This window comes from Macaca fascicularis, chromosome 6 (assembly GCF_037993035.2).
Source record: "Macaca fascicularis isolate 582-1 chromosome 6, T2T-MFA8v1.1".
Classification (NCBI taxonomy): domain Eukaryota; kingdom Metazoa; phylum Chordata; class Mammalia; order Primates; family Cercopithecidae; genus Macaca; species Macaca fascicularis.
Genome location: NC_088380.1, coordinates 89,186,292 through 89,209,822, shown reverse-complemented (window position 1 = coordinate 89,209,822; position 23,531 = coordinate 89,186,292). Strand labels below are relative to the sequence as shown.

General features: G+C 34.9%; 1 pseudogene; it reads left to right on the top strand.

Moving 5' to 3' along the window:
- Window positions 1-295: 295 nt before the first annotated feature.
- On the top strand, window positions 296-923 carry LOC102128846 (large ribosomal subunit protein eL14 pseudogene; annotated as a pseudogene).
- The last annotated feature ends 22,608 nt before the right edge of the window (window positions 924-23,531 follow it).

Sequence of the window (23,531 nt, the reverse complement as noted above, 5' to 3'; positions counted from 1 at the left end):
AAATAAATTTTCAGGCATTAGGCAAGCAAAGCAAATCATCCCTTAGGGTAAAAATAAAAATAATCAGTCTGGTGTTTGTTCTTTTAATGCTAAGAAGTGTAGCCAGAAAACAATGAAAAATTCGAATTCCAGTGTCTGGTCACAGACTCCTTAAAGCAAAATAATCATATCTGTCAGCATACTTACATTATGTGTAGCATTATAGAACAAATGTAGAAATAGTAACAACACTAATATGTGTAACATTTGAAGAAGCAGTGTAGAGTAGGGATCGATCTACATAAGGTGTTCAAGTATGTCAGAGGTTGGCCAGGTGGCCTAAGTCTCCTTTGGACCTCATGCCAGAAAGCTGGTCCCGATTGTAAATGTTATTGATCAAAACAGGACTTTGGTTGATGGACATTGCACTAGGGTAAGGAGACAGGCCGCTCCTTTCAAATGCATGTGGCTCACTGACTTCATCGTCAAGTTCCTACACAGCACCCTCCGGAAGTATGTCCGAGAAGCCTGGCAGAAGGCCAATGTCAGTACAAAATGGACAGCCACAAGGTGGAACAAAAGGATTGAAGCCACAGAAAGGAAAGCCAAGATGACAGATTTTGATAATTTTAAAGTTATGAATGCAAAGAAAATGAGGAGCAGAATAATCAAGAATGAAATTAAGAAGCTTCAAGAGGCAGCTGTCATGAAAACTTCTCCCAAAAAAACACCTGCTGCTAAAGGTGCTGCTGCAGCTTCTGCAGCTGCTATTAAAGTTCCAGCAAAAAAACATGACCACTGTAGGAAAGCAGGCTCCAGCCTAGAAGGCTCCTTCCCAGGAAGCCACAGACCAGAAGGCAGTGCCTCTTCCAAAAGCTCGGAACGGTCAGAAAACTCCAGTTCCGAGAGCACCTGCTCCAAAGTCATTTGACAATATTGCATAAGAGGCTGTTATGAAAGTAAATAAAGGTTCTTTTTGACATGTTCAAGACTTTTTTAAAAATCTAATTTGTCTGGGAAACCCACCACACAGATTTTCATAATCTTGTATTAATTTAACTATTCTGTTCCCCCCTTGATCCACTGCTATTTGTATATTTTGATAAGCTTATGCATAACTCTGTAACACAGAAAACAGCTGATGGCTAGCTAGATCCAGTTCTTCCTCAGATCAGGCATTTTCAATAAAACAAAAATAGTAATACGTAAGTATCATGTCCTGAGGAGACATTAGCTCAATCTCTCAATACATTTGATTACAAATTTCAAGATAAGAAAATAATAATTATTTTAACAAGGTCTGTACAGAATTATCTTGGTCATGACTGTTCAGCCAAGGATATTTCTTTTCCTCTGGGACAGGGAGTACATCTCTCACATGGGTAGTTTTATCTCCTCTTTCCAGTATGAAAAGAGATTAGAATGACATTTTTACCTTTGCTGCTTTGGAAGCACCTTTAGCTCAAAATAATTCTTATACCCACAAGGCACAGTTGGGGGTACATATTCTGCCATCCATCAATATCTGTCATTTTATCATTTGTTTCCCAGTTGACGTATCAGTTTTCAATTTGTTTTACCCCATCCTGCCTTCTTTTAGATGAATAAAATACTATCAGCCTGTTTTTCCTCAATTTATTTATGCATGCATGTTTTATTGTGCTTTAAGTAGTGTTCAAGATTTACAACATGGATTATTCACTTAGTTGATAAAAATTATTACTTTCAAACATTCCCCACAGTCCTAAAATCTTATACACGAATTCTATTTAATTTTTATACCTTGCATCATTGTATTCATACATTTTAGTTAATATTCGGAATTCCCTAGATGTTTTTTGTCTGGTACTGTCAATGTTGCATAAATTTCTCTTTTTTTTTTTTTTTTTTTGAGATGGAATCTCGCTCTGTGGCCAGTCTGGAGTGCAGTGGTACGACCCCAGTTCACTGCAACCTCTGCCTCCCAGGTACAAGTGATTCCCCGGTTCCAGCCTCCTGAGTAGCTGAGACTACAGGCGCACGCCACCACGCCCTGCTAAATTATGTGTTTTTAGTAGAGACAGGATTTCACCATGTTAGCCAGGATAGTCTCAATCTCCTGACCTCATAATCTGTCTGCCTCAGCCTCCCAAAATGCTTGGATTACAGGTGTAAGCCACAGCACCCAGCCATAAATTTCAATTTTAAACTCATACTTCAGTCTTTGTTTCCCTTCATCTATTCTTACAAGTCTGTGTTTCCTTCTTAATAGTAATTTGCCATAATAATTTTTATTTCTTTAGAGCAGGTTTTCTGGAGATAAATCCCCCAGTTTTGTTGTTGTGGGTGTTATCTAGAAGAATTTGTACTTCTATTATTTAAAGTATATTGAGTATACTTATTCTTTCTTTGTTGTTATCAAGGAGTATCTAGACATCACAATTCTAGCATAAAAATTGTATTATTATTTTTTGTTGAACAAGTCTTAACTTTCATTGTGGGTTTTTGATGTATATATATCTAAAATTTCTATTTAGAGACTTCCTTATATTTTGGATATCCACTTTCAAACTAATTGCAATATTAATATAAATTATTCAACCAGCATGTAAATATGAAGCAGAATAATAAAAAGAATAAGAATATTTAAGAGTTCTTGCAGCCTAGACCTAATTTGTATTACTATGTCTTGCTTTCTCAAAGCAAGACATATCTATATATCTATAATTTTGTGTCCATGATTTACTTGCATTTAAAATATATGTTTTTTCAAACATCTAGTTTTCCTAAAAAATACATTTTCTGTGTCTAGAGCTTTTAAAACTGGCATCATGTAACACTCTGCAATTATTTATTTCACTCAACACTATGTTTCTACAACTCATCTAAGTTATTGTTGTAGTAGGTTGTTCATTAATTTCCATTGCTTTAAGTATTCCATTATGTGCAAATATTAAATTCACTAACTCACCCCAAGTGAGTGAATGTTTGCCTTATTTCCAGGTTGATGTATTTTTTAGCTATTGTGAAAAGTGGAATCAGATATTTTGTACATGTCTAGTGGTAAGTAGAGAAAATTTTTCTAAGTCACGTACTTAAGAATATAGTATCTATTTTAGAAGTTTGTAAATGCTCACCTTTTCATGATAACTCCAAATTATTTATAAAGAATTTTTACCAATCTACACTATCACTTTTAATGAATAAGATTACCCATTTGAAAATCGTTTGCCTCCACTCAATGTCTTAGACATTTTATTGCTAATGGTGGGTATAGAAATGTATATCTTTGCAGTCTTAATTTGCATGTCCTTCTTTTGTAATAAAACTTAATTAATTTATTTTGCTAGCCACAAGAAGCCCTGAGTTAAAGTAGAAGGAAGAACTATATCTTTGAATTATGTCTATATTTCAGGAAGTAAGTGACTAACTCTCTCCCTGCACCCTTTCTTAGTCAACTTATTTGTCCGGCTTCTACAATCAGACAGAAATTAGCATTCTTTCTCTCATTCAGTCACACTTTTACTTTTCTGCATGATCCTGGTCAATCATCTATAGTGAGATGTTTTAAACAATTGAATACTGTGCATCTCCCTATTTATAAGTATATTATACTCTAGTGTAAGCTCTGTGTGTGTGTGTTTGTGTTTGTATGACAGCATTGTGTACCTCTTATAGTCAGGAACTGTGTCAAAGTAGCATTAAATTACTCATGTGTACCAGAGCACCTCCCTCATTGCATGTATTCATCAAATTAGACTACAGAATTTTTTTTTTAAAAAATGACTCCCTTTAATAGAAATCCATTTGCGTAGCATTCATTGACTCAAGGAGTGGCCCTCAACTATATTGTGCTTCTTTTGGCATAGTGGGAAACATTATTCAAATAGCTAATTCTACTCGAAGTGAATGAAACATATGAAGAAATTGCAAGCCACGAGTTATGAATTGTAATGGAAAAAGTAAAGAATAGGTAAGAGGAATAATAAAACTGAGATGACTTTCAAGTTTTTCTTTAAATTATTTGTATGGCTATAAAGTGGGAATAAAACTAAGGTTATGTCATACTGATGAAACTAAGAAACAGTATCGCTTATTCAAAAATTTTAAATCCAACTTTACCTGGAGGATATGTTCAAATAGTGATGAGTCATTAGGCTAGAAAGTAGAGTGGAATGGTTCATGGCATTACAAAGAATTGAAATTGTATTCCAGGTTTTTAATTGAATGGTATAAATGTAATTATTTAGAGAAATCTAGTATTGAAGAAAGATAATTCTGTTATGTCAGAGTAAAAATGTTAAAGAATAATTGGACTAGAGGTCCTCTCTCAGTTCTGTAATATATTCATGTTAATATTTATATTTTTCTCTTTGATTTTATAGTAAATGGAGTCTGTAACTCTATCAAAATTAATCACACACTATTCATCTGTCTTATATCCTCTAGAGTTATTTCTTTATGCAAAGATGGAATGACAAGAAAATTCTTGTGTTGTAGATAAATTCCTATTTAGTTTGATTTCCCTGGCATATTTACTGATGCAAGAAGCAAAATCTGTTCCTGTTGAAGCACCAGTATCCCAAGAGGGAGAGCACTCTACTATTTCTTCTTAGAAAAAAGAGAAATATATATACACTTGAAATGTCAAACAAGAATTAAACAAACATATATGTAAAATTAGAACTACCTACCTATATAAAAGAACAAATTAAATCACCAGGTGAATTAAAGTTTTTTTTTTCTATATCCAATTACTATTTCTATATTCAGTTTTATAAATAAATGAATTCCTGGCTATGTTAAGCATGCCAACACAGCCTTTAGAGATGCAGTTAATGAACTAAGGAAACCATTTACCAAATGACTTGACTATGTTCTTAGGCATGTGACTGCTCACTGGTGGCCAGCTTTTACTGTGAGTCTAAAAGAAAAGAGGAATATGTTATAGTACACTTTAGGATGGAGGCATATGAAAAAAAAAATTATGTCTACCTTTTTCAGTAAAGAAATTACCATGACCCAAATAAACTCCACTTCATGAGAAGAATCTCCCATGCTACCAATTAATTAGTTAATTAGTTTAAAAACATAAGTGTCATAAGAAATAGTAGATCTATATTAATTTATAAAATATGTTCTATTTATTCTGTTTAGGATTTCAACTATAGCAAGATAGCTTTTAAGAACTTAAAGGTAGTTTTCCACTAAATAAAGCAAAGAAGAATTTAAACAGATCAACTTGATGTATAATGACTAAGTAAGACAATCACGTTTTCGGTTCCTGATTTACACAGAAGTAAAATGTCTATTAAGAGGCTCTAATGACAGATCAAATAGCCAGAGAGGACATTTGTTTCTGTCGTTCTGAGACAAATATGGTTCCTTAATAGATGCTACCTCTGAAACCAACTAAAGTTACTGAAAAAATAGTTTAAATTATAATTGTAAGTGAAACAATAAGTTGACAAATTAGTGAGGACTACTTAGAGGCTGAAAACTAAATGGAGGTTAGAAGCAGATATAAGCAGAAAATGGAAAAGGGCTTTTGTTTTGAGCATAATTGCTCAACGTAACCTTTGATTTCTGTGGAGAACAAACTAGGAGATAAAACTCAGAGCTGGATAGCTTACTGGATGCAGCCAGGAGGACCATCTCCCATCAAGAGACTACGACATCAGGAAGACTGTCACACACCGAGCAGATCTTTGGAGGGAAGGCGTTGAGACGTGGATGGAAGGAGGATGCAGATTCCAGGCTGAAGGAGGAAGCAGGGAACCCTGCCCTTGGCTACCAAACACTGGGGCTTGTTCCTGGCCCCCAGTGGCTTCTGGGGAAGATGTGAGTTGAACACAGGAGGGGTGGCCTGCTCTCACCATGAACCTCCGGAATCTTAACAGCAGAAGATGCCATGACCTCAACAGGTACTTGAGCTGGCAGGGAGAGCTGCCTGGAGAGGTGGTAGGGGGCAGGACTCCAGCCTGTGTGGAGGCCAGAGGGTATGAGGTTGGAACATCTGCAGTAGAGCAAGGCCAGGGACACTCATCCTCCAAGGCTGGACATGCTTCTCTAGGAGACTTTAGCCTTAGGGTGACTGTCAGATCTATGCAGAGCAGGGTTTTCTTGCCCATGAGATGGAGTTGGTCTGTTCTGAGCACCATCTTCCCTACTGGCCTCTCCCAGGGCCCCAGCCTGGCCGCACCTGCTTGCAGCACAGTCTTGAATTCCCACCAAGATGCTTCCCAGGGGCCCTCATCATAACTTCTTGGCTGGCAGAGGCAGACTACACCTGACCCTTGGAGAGCTCCAACAGAGCGGACCCTGCACACACGCACCAGCCCACCTGCACTGTCCTCCCACCATAGCCTATCCCCACTGCTTTGTTGGCACATATATGCCCATGGCCACCAGCCCACTGCTTTCCCAGTGTGTGCACACAGGCTGACTTCACCTCACCTGTCTCACCAGCATTTGTGCATGTGCACATACCATTGTGCCAGTACTGCTGTCACAAGTGTACCATGCTGTACCTCCAATTCCTCTCTGAAACATGGGTATCCTGCCATGCCACCATCCCGGTGTGAACACCTGGACAGATACCAGCAATTCTGCCCCTGCTAGCCCCCACCCTCACTGTGATGCCACTGACGCTGTCAGTGTGAGCACTCGGAGGAATGCCATGGCCCTACTCCTGCTGCTGCCTTGCCCCAGCCAACGTGCATGGCCCTGGCTGCGCTGCCTTGGTTATTGGCACTCACTAGCGAGCACAGATCCCACTGCCATCATCCTGACTTAGCACTTTGGCCAGCACCACCCACAGGAGTATTGTGGCCAGCAACAAGGAACACCTTTGCTCCTCCAGCACAGCACGTTCCAGAGAACTGATACTAGTCCTCCAGAGTTAAAACAGGGGCCTGATACTGGTCCTCCAGAGTTAAAACAGGCAGCCCGTGACTGGTGAGCTGAGCCTTGGGCTTCTGAAATCTTCCAGAAATTAAGCCAGCCAACGGAACCTACCTTATACCACAGTCAAACACCCAAGGGCATCAAAGAAGATGAAAGCAAAAACCCCATTTAAAGAACAGCAACCTCGAAGGCTGAAGGAACATCAGTCACACAGATGAAAAAGAACCAGTGCAAGAACTCTGGCAACTCAAGTAGCTGGAGTATCCTCTTGCATCCAAACAACTGCACTGGTTCTCTAGCAATGGTTCTTCACCAGGCTGAAATAGCTGATATGATAGAACAGAATACAGAAAATAGATAGGAATAAAGAGCGAGATTCTGGAGGAAGTCAAAACCCAATCCAAGGAATCTAAGGAATAAAGTGAGTTGACACAGCAGCTGAAAGATCAAATGGCCATTTTAAGAAATAATTAAACTGATCTGATAGAGCTCAAAAACTCATTTCAGGAATTTCACAGTACAATCTCAAGTATTAACAGAAGGATCGACCAAGCTGAGGAAGAATTCTCAGAACTCAGTGACCAGTTCTCTGAAGTAACTCAGTCAGGCTTAAATAAAGAAAACACAATAAAGAAGAATGAACAAAAACCTCTGAGAAATATGAGATTATGTAAAGAGACCAAATCCATAACACATTGGTGCACCTGAAAAAGAGAAGAAGAAAACACCAATTTGGAAAACATATTTGAGGATATTATGTAAGAAAATTTCCCCAGCCTCACTAGAGAGACCAACATTCAAATCCAAAAAATGCAGAAAAACCTTGCGAGATAATATACAAGACAGTCATATCTAACACGCATAGCCATCAGATTGTCTAAGGTCAAAATGACAGAATGAAAAATGTTACAGGCAGATGGAGAGAAAGGGCAGATCACCTACAAAGATAACCCTATCAGGCTAACAGTGAACCTTTCAGGAAAAACCCTCCAAGGCAGAAAAGATAGGGGACCTAAATTCAACATTCTTAGGGAAGAAAAATTCCATCTAAAATTTCATATCCAGCCAAAACTAAGCTTCCTAAGTGAAAGAGAAATAAGACAAGTAAATGCTAAGGGAATTTGTTACCACCAGACCTGTCTTACAAAGGTCTTTAAGGGTGGCCTTTATAAATGTAGAAAGGAAAGGCCATTACTAGTCACGACAAAGCACACTTAAGTACACAAAGCATTGACATTATAAAGCAACCACACAAATAAGTCTGCATAATAACCAGATACCAACATGATAATGGAATCAAGTCTGCATATATTAACATTAATCTTGAAAGTAAATGGACTAAATGCCCTAAATAAGAGGCACAGAGTGGCAAGTTGGATAAAGAAGCAAGATGCAACTGTATGCTGTCTTTAAGAGACTCATGTCACATGCAGTGACACCCATAGGCTCAAAGTAAAAAGATGGAGAAACATCTACCAAGAAAACGTTAAACAGAAAATAGCAGGAGTTGCAATCCTAATTTCAGACAAAAGAGACTTTAAACCAAGAATGATCAAAAAAGATAAATAAGGTAATTACATAATGGTAAAGAGTGTAATTGAACAGGAAAACCTAACTCTGTTAAATATATACGCATGCAACCCAGTAGCACCTAGATTCATAAAACAAGTTCTAAGAGACCTGCAAATAGACATAGATAATTACACAATAATAGAGGGAGACTTCAACAGCCCACTGACTGTGTTAGATAGATCACTGAGGCATAAAAATAATGAAGCGTTTAGGACCTGAACTTGACACTTGACCAAATTGACCTTGCAGACATCTACAGAACTCTCAACCCAGCAACAACAGAATATACATTCTTTTCATCTGCAGGTGGCACATATTCTAAAATTGACTATACTATCAGCCATAAAACAATACTCAGTAAAGTCAAAAAAGGGCGAAATCATACCTACCATGCTTTTGGACCATGGGGCAATAAAAACAGAAATGAAAACTAAGAAAATCTATCAAAACCATACAATTACATGGAAATTAATCAGCCTATCCCTGAATGGCTGATTAATGCAGAAAAAAAAATTAAAACAGTCAGCATTGTTTTCATGTTAAAAATTTCAATGATCTAGGCATTGAAGGAAAATACTCAAAATAATAAAAGTAATCTACAACGAACCCAAGGGGAAAGCTGGAAGCACTCCCCTTGAAAACTGGCATAAGACAAGGATGTCCTCTCTCACCACTCCTATTTAGCACAATACTAAGCCATCTAAGTAGGAGGAGAGAAGGTCAAACTATCTGTGTTTGCAGATTATGTGATTCCACATTTGTAACATCCCATAGTCTCTGCCCCAAAGCTCCAAAATCTGATAAACAACTTCAGTAAAGTTTCAGGATACAAAAATCAGTGTACAAAAATCAGTAGCATTTCTATACACCAACAACATCCAAGCTGAGTGCCAAATCAAGAACACAGTCCCACTCACAGTAGCCACAAAAATAACAAAATAACCAGAAATACAGATAACCAGGGAAGCAAAATATCTCTACAATGAGAATTATAAAACAATGCTGAAAGAAATCACAGACAATACAAACAAATCAAAAATAATTCCATGATCACAAATAGGAAGAATCAGTATTGTTAAAATGACCATGTTGCCCAAATGGGTTTACAGATTCAAAGCTGCTATTCCTACCAAAATAACAATGACATTCTTCACAGATTTAGAAATAACCATATTAAGATTCGTATAAAACCAAAAAAAAAAAAAAAAAAAAAAAAAAAAAGCCCACATAGCCAAAGCAATCCTGAGCAAAATGATCAAAGGTGGAAGCATCATACTAGCTGACCTCAAACTATACTACAAGGCTAGAGGAACCAAAATAGCATGGCCCTTGTACAAAAACATACACATAGACCAATAGAACAAGTTAGGGAACCCCAAAATAAAGCTGCACCCTTATAACCACATGATCTTCGACAAAGTCAACAAAAACAAGCAATGGGAAAAGAACTCCCTATTCAATAAATGATACTGAGATAATTGGCTAGCTATATGCAGAAGACTGAAACTGTACCCCTTCCTTACACCATAGATAAGAATCAACTCAAGATGGATTAAATACTTAAATGTAAAACCTAAAACTATAAAAATCCTGGAAGATAGTCTATGAAATACCATTCTGGACACAGGCTCTGGCAAAGATTTTATGTTGAAAATGCCAAAAACAATTTCACCAAAACCAAAAATTGAGGCCTAATTAAATGAAGGAGCTTCTGCACTGCGAAAGAAGTTGTCAACGGAATAAGGAGACGACCTACAGAATGGGAGAAAATATTTTCAAACTATGCATCTGACAAAGGTCTAATATTTAGAATCTGTAAGTAACTTAAGCAAATATACAAGAAAAAAAAAAAACCAAAAAAACACTCCATTAAAACATGTAAAAAGGATTTGAACACTTTTTAAAAGGCATACCTGCGGTCAACAAGCATATAAAAAATGCTCATTACTAATCATTAAAAATGTGCAAATCAAAACTACAATGAGGTACCATCTTACACCAATCAGAATGACTATTATTAAAAACTCAGGAAATAACAAATGCTGAGAAGGTTGCAGAGAAAGGGAGTGCTTATACTCTGCTGGTGGAAATGCAAATTAGTTCAGTCATTGTGGAAAGCAGTTTGTAGATTTCTCAAAGACCTAAAAACAGAGGTCCCATAATTGGTTATACACTCAAAGGAACATAAATCATTCTACCATAAGGAGACATGTGCATGTATGGTCATCACAGCACTATTCACAAAGACATGGAATCAACCTAAATGCCCATCAATGGTAATACACTGGATATATAAAACAAAATGAGATTACGTGCTTTGCAGCAACACAGATGCAGATGGAGGTCATTATCCTAAGCAAACTAATGCAGCAACAGAAAAGCAAATACCTAATGTGCTCACTGACACCTAGGAGTTAAACACTGAGTACACATGGACACAAAATAGGGAACAACAGACACCAGAGTCTACTTGAGAGTGTGGGATGGGAGGAGGGTGAAGATAAACAAAAACAACCTATTGTGTAGTATATACATTATCTGGGTGATGCAATAATCTGTATACCAACCTCCATGACATGCAATTTACCTATATAACAAACCTGCACATGGGCCCCTAAACATAAAATAAAAGTTAAAAAAAACTCAGGTCTTACTTAGCATGAAGAGTTTGAAAATTATATCCTGACTTAAACCAAAAGATGTATACCATCACATTAAAGATGAACTAGAAACAAACACAGGAGACATCAAGGAAAATCGCCCATTTTTAAACAATATATTAAGTTAAATAATAAAATATGAAGCACTCCTCTGAGAATGTGAAGGAATAAGTTAGCCTTCAAAGGGTTACCCAAAATTAATTCATATGTCTGGGATGCCTAAACAATTTCAATCCTAGAACTTAGTTTGAACTACTTGAGGAGAGTCGGTCATTCAGATAGCTAACAGAAGCAAATTGAAAACCCCTCTAGAAGGATCCAATCACAACTGAACTTCAAATCTGGAAAATATTATTAGACACATAAGCTCATAGTCAAAAAATACTTTTTTAAATAGAAGTATAGTGTAAGAAAGCCAGAGCAAAGTAATTTATAGAAGTAACAGAAAGACAGCAACTAAAGATATTAAAATTTCCAAAGACAGAATGAATGCCTGATTGAAATTTGAGAGGAAAGAGAGATATAATGACAGAGGCAAGTGGTTGCAGAGAAAGTAGCCAACATTTTTAGAAATGAAGAAAGATACTACGGAAGATACCAATTAAGGAACTCAACAAATCTCATAATCAAATGTAAAAAGAATGCATACATGAAACTTCAGATCAAGAAAGATCAAAATAAGATTTTTAGGGAGTTCAAAATAAATGACCTGATTTACTCTGTATATGTTAGAGAGAAAAATGGCAAAAATGTGAAAAATACACAATTCCAAATATCTTAGCACTAAAAGAAACAACACAAAGATTTAAAATCATAGGACATTCAACACTTGCTCTCCATAGTAGATCTAACGCATAAACACACCAACAAAAATCAAAAAGTATATAGATGACTTGAACAATCTGACAGCCAACTTAATTGCTTTATAGAATATAAGAGTGATATATATTCTATTTAGGCAACATAGCCAATATGTGCCATAAAACAAAACTCAAAAAGTTTAAAAGAATTAAAATCCTACAAAGAATGTTATTTGACCTTAACAAAAAATGTAGTCATTAACTGACTGAAACCAGAAATAGATAACAGGATGATACCTGAAAAATCGCTAAATATTTGGAAATTAAACAACACACTTCCAAATAATACGTGAATTAAAGAATTAACAGGAGAAAATAGAAAGTATTTGAATTGAGGAAAATGTAAAACACAACACAGCAGCACCAGAGGGATGCAAATAAAATACTGCTTAAAAGGAAATATATAATATTGAATGTTTGCATTTGAACTGAAAAAATTAATAATTTAAGCCTTTTCCTAATAAGAGTAGAAAAGACCAGATTAAACCAAAAGATTAGTAAATAAAATAGACTATATTTCTACATAATATCAATGAACAATTATATATTGAGGTTAAAAACAGAATCGTACACAAGAGCAACAACAAATATTAAATAAAGCAAGGGTAAATTTAATAACATTTAATAAAATATGTGCAGTATTTGGATAATGAAAAATATGAAATAATCATTAAAAATCATTACAGACCTAAGTAATTGGAGAGATAATCCATAATCCATAAGAAGACCTGATATTATTCATGTATCAATTCTCCCCTAATTGAAAAATTAATCGGTGAAATCACTCACACACAAAATTTGAAGCAAGACATTTTGTAAAATTAGCAACTTAGTTAAAATAAAAATATATGGGAAAGCAAAAGATGTAGATTTTCTAAAGTAATGTAAAAAATTGGGAGATTTCATACTACCTTATTTCAAAGTTTACAATAAATAAAACAATACTCGTAAAGACAGTGTGCTACTGACATAAGAAGACCGATACATTTCATTTCTGGGATCTTTATTGTATTTCATTGGTCTACATAAGTTTTTTATGCCAGTACCATGCTAGTTTGGTCACTATAATTTTGAAGTATAATTTGAAGTCGGGTATGTGATGCCACCAGTTTTGTTCATTTTTCTTAGGATTGCTTTGGCTATTGTGGGTCTTTTGTGCTCCTATATACATTTTATTTCTTTAAAGAATGTCATTCATATTTTGATAGGGATTAGATTTAATCTATAGATTGCTGGCAAAAAAAAAAATAGACATATAGATCAATGGAACCGAACAGAGAACCCATAAACAAATCCACACATTTACAGTAGACTCATTTTCAACAAAGGCCCCAAGAACATCCATTGAGGGAAGAGCAGCCTTTTCAATATATGGTACTGGGGAAACTGGATATTCATATGTAGAAGAATGAAACTAGACCCCACCTATCATCAAATACAAAAATCAAATCTAAATAGATCAAATACTTAAATCTAAAATCTGAAATTCTGAAACTACTAGAAGAAAACATTGGGGAAATGTTCCAGGGCATTGATCTGGGCAAAGATTTTTTAAGTAAGACTTCAAAAGCACAGGTGCCCAAAGTAAAAATGAATAAATGGGATAATATTAAGCTTAAAAGCTGTACAGCAAAGAAAATACTCAAAGAAGTTAAAAGACATCCCACAGAATGGGAGAAAATGTTTGCAAACTACCCATCTGGCAAGGGATTAATGGCTAGAATGGATGAATACATATTAATATGCTATTATTATTTCAATAATTTAATAGAAAAAACAATCTGATTTAAAAATGGACAAAAGACCTGAACAGACATTTCTCAAAAAACGACAAAAGACCAACAGGTATATGTGAAAATTGTCAACATCACTAATCATCAGAGAAGTGAGGGTCAAAACCACAATGAGATATCATCCTACCTCAGTTAAAATGACTTTGATTTAAAACAATGGATACTGGCAAGGATGTGAAGAAAGGAGAATGCTCATACACAGTCAGTGGGAATGTACAGCCCCTCTGGAAAATATAGAGGTTCCTAAAGAAACCATAAATAAAAGTACCATATGAACCATACTGCTGTGTATATTAAAACACAAAAGGAAATCAGTATATTGAAGAGCTGTCTGGATTCCCATGTTTATTGCAACATGAGTCACAGCAGCCAAGATATAGAATCAGCCTAAGGGCCTATCAAGGAATGAGGAAAGAAAATGTGGTATGTCTACACAATGGAATGTCATTCAGTCATAAGCAAGAATGAAATGCTGTCATTTGCAACAACATGGATTGAACTGAAGGAAACTGTGTTAAGTGAAATAAGCCAGGCACAGAAATACAAATAACACATATTCTCACTCATATGTGGGAGCCTAAAAAATTGATCTCACGGAAGTAGCGAGTAGAATGATGGCTACCAGAGGCTGGAAAGATAAGGAAGGAGGGGATAATAAATAGGCATTGGTTAATGCATACAAAAATACAGTCAGGTAGAAGAAATAAAAACTAATGTTTCATAGCACACTAGGATAACTATAAATAACAATAATTTATTTATATATTTCAAAATAACTAGAGGGGTAGAGTTGGAATGTTTCTAACACAAATAAATGACAAATGCTTAAGGTGATGGATATCCCAATTATCCTGTTTTGATCACTACACATTATTTCCTTGTATCAGCATATTACGTATACTCCATAAGTATATGAAAATATTACATATTCATCAAATTTAAAAATAAAAAGGTGAATCAAAACCAAAACAATAAAAAAGAAGAGAACCATGAGCCCTAGAGATAATTGGATCAGAATAGAGATTACAAAAGCTGACCCACATTAATGTAATTTTGAACATATGTATCAAGATAATTAAATGGAAAAAGGTGTGTCTTTTAAATAAATGATGTTGAAGCAACTAGACATCCATATTTCAATAAAAAAAGAAATTCTCGACCTTTACTTGACGATATACAAAAAATTACCTTGATATGGTTCCTAGCTGTAAATGTTAAGAGTTAAGAAAATGAAACACTGGAAGTAAACAACGTTCTTACAATCTTGAGTTTGACAAAGATGTCTTATACAGTACATAAAAAGATATGAACTACAAAAGAAATAAAACTGGACTTTTAAAAGTTCAACTATTTAAAAGGTTAAGAAATTGAAACAATAACCACAAACCTCAAAGATATTTCAAAACACTTGTCTGGTAAAGGATCCTTATGAGGATCATTTAAAGAACCCTAACAATTTAATTATAAGAAGACACATAATCCAAATTTTAAACTGGGCAACGTATTAAAATGAACAATGCACCAAAGATGAGAAATAATGGCAAAAAAACTTACGAAAAACTGTTCAGCATTATTAGTCCTTATGAAAATGCAAATTAAAATCACAATAAATGCCAACTACACACGTACTAATGTAAAGACAACAATTGCATAAACTCTCTTAATGCTTTTAAGGCTGCAGAACAATTGGAACGCTCATACATTGATGGTGATAAGTAAAAAGAATACTTTCACTTTGGAAAACAGTTTGAGAATTTCTTTCAAAGTTAAACATATTCTTACTAGCAATTCTACTCTTGAATAAATAGCATATGTTCTCAAAAGGACCTCTGCATTGATGTATATAGCAGAATTATCCATAATCACCAAAACTAGAGAGCACTCAAATATCCAACTGGTGACTGAATTACACAAACTGCAATGTATCCATGCAATAGGATATTACTAAGCGGTAGAAGGAACACACTTCTGTTAAATGCAACAATGTGAATGAATCTCAAAGTATTAAGCAATTTGAACAAAACCAGGTTGAAAAGGCTAAAAATAAAATTCTATATAAATGACATTCTGTGAAAGGAAAAACTGTAAAGAAAGAAACGATTACTGATTTACAGGGTCAGCACGTAAGGAGAGAAAATTGCCTACAGAGGGACTTTAGGCAACTTTTTGAAGTTTTGAAAATATTCAGTATCTTGATTGTAGTAGTTATTATATTATTGAATACTTCTGTACATCTAAAAATAGCAGATTTGACTGAATTTAAAAATCTCAAATCTGTCTACGTAACAAACATAAATGACAACAGCAAAAAAGAATGCGTCATAAACAAATGAACAAGGAAAGTCATACATTAAAAAATAAAAACTTTATGGAATATTTTCCTAGTATTTATAACAAGAAAAATCACATGTGGAATTAACTATACAAATATAATTTATTATAATATACACAGAATTATTCTGTGTACTTTCATTAAATAAAACCAAGTTTAAAAATTAAACTTCATTTCAGATATTTAAATAAGTGATTTTCTTATGTGTTATATTTATTAAGGGTTTGGTGTAATTATATAAATAACTGGGATCCTTGAATTGGGGATCATTAATTTTGTTTAAAAGTAATTTTTTTCTTTGCTTTAAAGTAAAGACCTTTATGATTTTACTAAAGTTGCTGAATTATTTCCCAATAAAAATAACTTTATAGTCAGTTTCTTCAGTTCACTATGCAATCACTGTGGCAAAATTTAAAATGTTTTACACTAAGTTACTTCAATTTTTAATCCTTTGCTCAACATTAGTAACCCTTTATTAATTTCAGCTATATTTAAAGTGAAACTCGCAGAAAAAGCTAGAAAATGTTGAAAATTGACCCAAATGTGCTTTATATTAGCCCCAAATTAAATGCTTTGGAACAATGTTATTGTATTTATTTTGGTCACGCAGTAGTTCAGTTATATATCTTTGATAGCAAATCTGTGACAGGTGTACGATAGTCACTGACCTAGATTTAACCTAGGCATGCACAGTGATGACCTAAACGTCTCATGCAGGTTACAATCTACCAGAAGGGGATTAAAAAAAAAAAAAAATTAGAATGTACTATTTAGCAAACAAGACACTTTCAAATTTGATAGAGAGGACCAGAGAAGAGAGGTTTGCATAGAGGAAGGGATCATAGCACTCACCTCAAAGACTCAGGGCATGAGCTAAAGAACAGTAAGGAGGAGTCAAGTGAACAGTTATAAAAATGGTATTTTCGGGCCTTGCGTGGTGGCTCACGCCCGTAATCCCAGCACTTTGGGAGGCTGAAGCGGACAGATCGCAAGGTCAGGAGATCGAGACCATCCTGGCTAATACGGTGAAACCCCGTCTCTACTGAAAGTACAAAAAAAATAGCAGGATGTGGTGGTGGGCGCCTGTAGTCCCAGCTACTCTGGAGGCTGAGGCAGGAGAAAGGCGTAAACCCGGGAGGCGGAGCTTGCAGTGAGCGGAGATCTGGCCACTGCACTCCAGTCTGGGCGACAGAGTGAGAAAAACAAGAAACAAAAACAGGGATATTTTCAAGAAACAAAAACGAAGTACTCTTTCTTGAATCTTCACTGTCGCATGGAGAACAGCTGGAATGTGTTGATGTAGTACCTCTTAACTGATGACTGGAAGTCTGAGTTTTATTCTCAGTATAATGAGAAACAACAAAATGTACCTAAATGTGGTAGAAATGTAATTTCTATTGTTTCTAAATAACTATGTTTTCTGCTGTGTGGAAAATAGTTTGTAATATCAAAGTGGGAATTGGAAAATCAGTTTTGAGGCCATTGTAGCAGTTGGTTCACATGAGGAAAGAAGATTGCTTGCACAAAGGCGTTGGCCTTGGAGACGGTGGAACAAACCTAGAAAGTCTTTAAACAGAGGTAAACTTTGGTAAACTTTAGTGTTAGTTAAAGTGTTGGATTTGCTACTTAAGATTTCTGTGAGAGCAGAGACATAGATTCTTAAATTGAGGTCATTGATTTTTAGATGTTACATAAATCAGGCATATAATTAAGATAATTGTTAATGATAACATATTGTGACTGAAATTTAAAGACTTTTGAGTTGTATAAAACAAGGCTTAGTTTTCTCAGGAGGTTCAAATGGACCAAGATTAGTTACCTACTCATATTAGTTCCTGTTGCAGAGTACTAGGATGGGGCAGGGAGAATGTGATGTATAATTAGGCTATATGTAGATATTGCTTGCACAAAGGTGCTGACCTTGGAGATGGTGGAACGTATCTGGAAAGTCTTTGGACAGAAGTAGACCTTGGTAAACTTTAGCGTTAGCTAAAGTATTGGATTTGCTACTTAAGATTTCTGTGAGAGCAGAGACATAGTTTCTTAAATTATATATTTTTTATATATGTATATAAAATATATATATTTCTTAGACTGATAATTCTTAGACTAATAAATAATAATAATGATTTATTATTATTATTATATAATATATTGTAGGCCGGGTGTGGTGGCTCACGTTTGAAATCCCAGCACTTTGGGAAGATGAGGCAGCCAGATCACCTGAGGTCAGGAGTTCAAGACCATCCTGGCCAACATGGTGAAACCCTATCTCTACTAAAAAAAAAATACAAAAATTAGCCAGGCTCAGCAGCTCGCACCTGTAGTCCCAGCTACTCAGGAGGCTGAGGCAGGAGAATCGCTTAAACCCAGAGGTGGAGATTGTGGTGAGCTGAGATTGCACCACTGAACTCCAGTCTGGGTGACAGAGCAAGACTTCATCTCAAAAATAATAATAATATATTATATAATATGTAGGCATATATAGGTGTATATATATATGCAACATATAGATGCATATATATATGCAACATAGACTAATAAATTATTTTACCTATTCAAATTTTATTTCAGGATATTAGACTTTGTAAAAGCATAATATTTTAGGGACTCAATGTAAAAAATCATAGATCTAAAGTATGCTTAATACATCCTAAAATAATATTAGAAGTAAGATATTTTCATAACCATATGATATGGTTTCACTCTGCGTCCCCACCGAAATTTCATGTTGAATAGTAATTTCCAGTATTGGGGGAGGTACGTGGTGGGAGGTGATTGGATCCTGGGGGTGGTTTTCCCCCTTGCTGTTCTCCTGATAGTGAGGAGTTCTCATGAGATCTGATGGTTTAAAAGTGTGTGGCACTTCACCCTTCCCCCGCTCTCTGTGAAGATGTGCTTGCTTCCTCTTAATATTACATCATGATTGTAAATGTCCTGAGGCCTCCCCAGCCATGCTTCCTTTACAGCCTGCAGAGCTGCGGGCCAATTAAACTTATTTTCTTCATAAATTACCCAGTCTCAAGTATTTCTTTATAGCAGTGCATTAATGGACAAATACATCATCTTTAGGGATTTCCTGTGAAGAGCCCTTACTGTCATGTGGAATAATCACTGCTTTAACTGATAAATTCATTCCATGGGAATACAGGTTAATGATTCTGTATCTGCTATACATGTTTACTGGAAATGAATCAATATATGCATGGTATGCTTTTGCCAACAGACTTCTGTTGGAGTTAAGGTTTACATGTAAGCAGGAGGAAGGATCTAAAATGATCTATGTGGTAATGCAGTAGACCTGGAGACATCAGTGTGGACTCATGTTTCATAAAATGTAGGTGAAGACAGTTACTCACAGAACTATTTATACATCATAAATATAGATCTGTCTATCATCTATCTATAGGTCTATCTGTCTGTCTATCTATCTATCTATCTATCTATCTATCTATCTATCTATCTATCTATCTGTCCTATCTGTCTGTCTATATGATGTTTTCTTGCTCTGGTAGTTAAGAAAACCTAGAAGCAAGGGCATCCAAGTAGCCACAAGCATATTCAGCACTCAGATCTCAGCTTCTAATAACATTCTGTAATAAAAGTTTCCTTGGAAAAATGGCTGACGCCAAAACTAAGGCAAAAAAGAAAATATACAAGATGAGACTTCAGTATCTTGTTGTGAAAGAAAATAAGGAAGTCCCCCTCAACAAAACCAAGTTACCTTAATGCGGAGGTAGTAAAGGAAAGAAGGAGCCAGGAGAAAGATCTCCCAATGGCCAAAGCAGAAAACATTTGAGTAACAAAATAAATATTATGGTGTTTAATCCAAATTATAAAATAAATATCCACAAATTCATACTAATATAAATAAATGCCTGAATAAATAAATAATGGGAGAAGAGACAAATATCTCATGCAGAAGAATCCCTAATGTATTTATATGCCCTGTCCTAAAGTTGGGGAGCATAAGCCTTCACCCCTTCAAGGTAGACTATGCTTAGTGATTTCTTTCTGAGAATGACAGTTTGGGAAGGGAGAAGAGAAATACTTTGCAGCGGAAAACTTGACAAACACTACCTCATGCAGGTGACTAAGGTCAATATCAACCATGAAAAATTATTTCAATACCCTGATATCATGCTTGTAAGTAGGTACAATATAAAGAAATGACACTTCTGTGGTATTCTGCCCCCAAACCCATAACCACAGTAAACTATGATGCAAAATCCTTGACAAATTCCAAAATATAGATACCCTGCAAAATACACACCCAGTATTCCTGGACACAGTCAAGTCATCACAAGCAAGGAAGTCTGAAATACTACCACAACCAAGACAAACCTAAGGAGACCAGATGACCAAATAAAATGTTGTATCTTGGATGTAATTGAGAGACAGAAAAAGGACTTAAGACTAAACTAAGAAAATGTGAATAAAGTATAAACTTTAGTTAATGATAATGTATCAATATTGTTTCATTAATTATAACATACTAACATAAGATTTTTAAAATGAGGGAAATGGGTGTGGAATATATGGGAACTCGGAACTGTTTTCTCAATGGAAATCTAAACCTTAAAAAATAGTCTATTAAAAACATCAACAGATAATACAAAATGAAGTTCATGCTATTTTATTTCTAGACACATATTCCATAGTATTAGTCAAAAGTGAACTTCTCCTTCTCATACATCTTTTTCACCTCTGTGCATCTACCTATAAATATCAGATGTACAGTCTGACACATTTAAGGAGATTTTACTGATCTCTACAATAGTTTGCTGTCATTGCCTAACAAGCCACTCCACAACCTAGTGTCTTAAAACAATGATCATTTGTTATTGCTTTTAATGTGTTCCAGTTGTCTGGTTCTTTTGTTTACACCTGGGTCCTCTCTTGCATGTACTTACTCTAAGCTGATGATAAATTAATTGGGTCTGCTTCTGAGAATCGACTTGGTATTGGCTGCTTTGATTTCTTCTATGTGATAGCTCATTTTTCAGAAAACTGGCCTAGTCTTGTTCACATGATTGCATTTCCAGGTTTTAAAAAGAAAGTGAAAGGATAACACAACTTCGCTTCTGCCACCTTCTATTGGCCAAAGCTATCACTAGGCCAATGCACATTTGAGGGGTGGAGAAATAAATTTTACCTGTTAATGAGAGAAGCTAAAAAACATCACATTGTAAATGGACCTGGATAGAAGGGGATAAGTAATTCTGTCCATTTGTCAATCTACCACATCCGCTTCTATGGAACTAACCCCTTAGTGTTTGAATTTCACGAACTGTTTCCATCTGATCTTGTCCACTAGATTTATTATGTCAGGACAGGTGCAATGGGTACATTGTTACGTATCCACTACAGTATCTTATAGGACATTGCATTTCTTTGCAAGTTAGGAGTTCAGTAAATGTTAAATCCAAGTGTCTTCAAATTTAAAACTGTAGGATTTAGGTGTATTTTTCTAATTCCCTCAAGAAATTAAAAATATCAAACACTTTCAACAATAATAGAACCTTAGAATAAAGCTGCTGTATTATGATTCCTTTATCACTTCATAGAGAGACAAAATCCTAGTCACTCTGAGGTCTTAGTTTATTACCTTCAGCATGGTAACAGTTGTTATTGTAATGAACTCACATGATATCATCTGTGATATCTGAATAGTTTCTCAGCTTCCCAGTTCCACTGACCAGCATGCTACAAATTTGATGACATTAGACCAGTAGTCAAGTCCCAGAACCATAAATAGGCACATTAGGAATTTCACCTAGAATCAGTTTGATCATTTGACTGTCAGTCATCACAATTTACATGCCAAATTGTTGTATATTACTTTACAAATAAGTTAAGTGGAAATTTGCAAGTCAGAATTGTATGAGAGATTAAATTACTCAAATATGAGAGTATGTTTTTAAAGAAATATCAGAAAGATATATCTATATCTATATTAGATTTCTAATTTTGTTCCAAATAATAATTAAACAGATCGCTAAATATTCTCACTGTGTTAACTTTATAGTTGTTCTACATCAAGTGTAGAAATTGTTAGTTAAATACCTAAAGTGCTTATGCAGTCAGTAACAATGAAGGCATAACCTAGTGTCATATCTTTTCCTACATTGCTAACTGATTATACAAAATGTCCTTTGCTGACCAAGCTGAGAAACCATCATTCATATTAAATTAAAATGGAATGTTAGAATCCAAGAACATTGAATTGGCTGATGAATAACATCCTGAATGTCTCTTCAAGTGTTATGGATATTATAATAGGAACATTCTCTGGTACATGGCTGCTTCTTGAAAAATTAGGAAGGATTAATTTTGCTTTGTCACATAGAAAGATAAAAATAACATCACTTAGCTTAAAAAGGTGCAAATGACCCTTAATACTATTTAAAAAATATATTCTGTTTGTCGTGATCACAAGAAGAAATTAAAATAAATTGAGAAACTTTTTTTTTAGGTTTAAAGGATAAGTAAAACTGTTTCAGTATTTTCAGTTGTATATAACTTATTTTAAATGTCCTCAATGTCAGAAGTTCTAATTCACAGAATATGCCATTTGTAGGTTAAATTCTCATTTTATACTCATTTTCAGCTTATTTTTCAAGATAAATAATATGTTGGAATGAGCTAGATAATATTGAAATAAATATTTGCCTGGCATGAATGTTGGAGACCTGCAGGCTAGTCTCAATTTTCTCTTTTGAGGAATGGTATTGATTTGGTGACCCTGAAGTATGATAAAGGCAGTTTTGTTTAATAAAAAAAAGGCAAGTTTTGAGACGAGTACTTAAATTTAAATCCTGGTACATTGCTTCTGACCTTAACATAGTCATTTAATCTCTGATCCTCAGTATAAATCAGTAAAATATGAATATTTAAAACATTTTCTCATAAAATGCATTTTGATGAGATACAAACCTAAGAAGTTTGCTGTGGAGAAACAGGAGGGTGGTGTATGTTTAAATTTCATGCAAAACCAAAAGCTTTTAATACATATTAGTTCATCATTAAGTATATCATTACTGTTTATAATCTTTATACCCCCCATATTTTCTGTCTTCATTTTCTACACAGTCGGTAAATCTCTGAGCTGAGAGATACTATATAGACTTCATTTTTACTTTGAAAAAAATGGAAGTCATTTTTTAACCTGGCAATAGTTGATTGATCCCTAAGATTCAACTCCTCATCTTCCTTTTAATCATGTTCTAAATATGTATGTTGATATATCTGAGGCTATCCTCAGAGTTTGAAAATGATTTCAATGTTCCTATTAAAATTTGAACCCCTGCTGAATTCTAAAGTGTATATCATGGCAAACACTGAAGTGTCTAAATATTTTTAAATAATATTTTTTTTTCATTTTCCTTGCAATGAAATGGCATGTAAATTGAGAAACTTAAGTCACATTCCCTTGAATCACAAAAGGATT